Below are 803 nucleotides of genomic sequence, written 5' to 3' on the forward strand. Positions count from 1 at the left end.
AGCGCGAATTTACTGACCGGAGGGTTCGTGGTCTGAACCTGACCTCTGCCTCTGGGTTTCCCCTGTCTAGGCTTGGGCAACCTGGCAGTATCCCAGCCCTTGTCCTTCCTTGGGGTGGCATGGCAGCTAGGCGCCGAAAGGGTGTTACAGCTGAACGATTCGATTTTTTTACTAGCCGGAAGATCACCAGTTGGAAACTCCCTCTGTTTTGTGAGGTGCGCACCGCTGATGGCCCTCAATCCGGATGAAACAGCTGTTCAGCGCTCAGCTTTTCACCTGACCTTGTCTGGGGTCGGGCAACATGGGAGTATCTCAACCCTCGTGCTTTCTTCGGGTAGCATGGCAGCTAGGTACTGAAAAGGTGTTACAGCTAAATGGTCGTTTGATTTTGTCATTGTGCCCCTATTTTTTGTCCGGTTGCATTAGGGTTTCCTCTCGTGAATTCACCTTGACTATATCTTATCGGTGTTTCCCGACCTAAGGCTGCCACCTTGACGTGGTGGTCGGGCTTGAGTGCTGCAATGATCCCGCGGGCTACACTGGCTGGAACTTCGTTCCACAAGGTGCAACCATGCCAGGAAGCCCAAAGGGAAGCAGCCAGACCAAGAGCAGCGAGACCCCGTACTACGAGTAATCGTGCTACGAGGCGGTCTGGGGGTAAAGTCATACTGTCCTCTGCGACAGGAGTGTGAAGGCAGTAAGGTGTTTCCCCCAGGCGACCAGCATGTCCATATTTATGGAAGCAGCGATGCTGCCTTCCCCCAAGGAAGGACGGGTTAGAAAAGGTCGGCCCCAAAAACCGC

Source organism: Opisthorchis viverrini, assembly GCF_000715545.1.
Source record: "Opisthorchis viverrini unplaced genomic scaffold opera_v5_147, whole genome shotgun sequence".
Lineage (NCBI taxonomy): Eukaryota > Metazoa > Platyhelminthes > Trematoda > Opisthorchiida > Opisthorchiidae > Opisthorchis > Opisthorchis viverrini.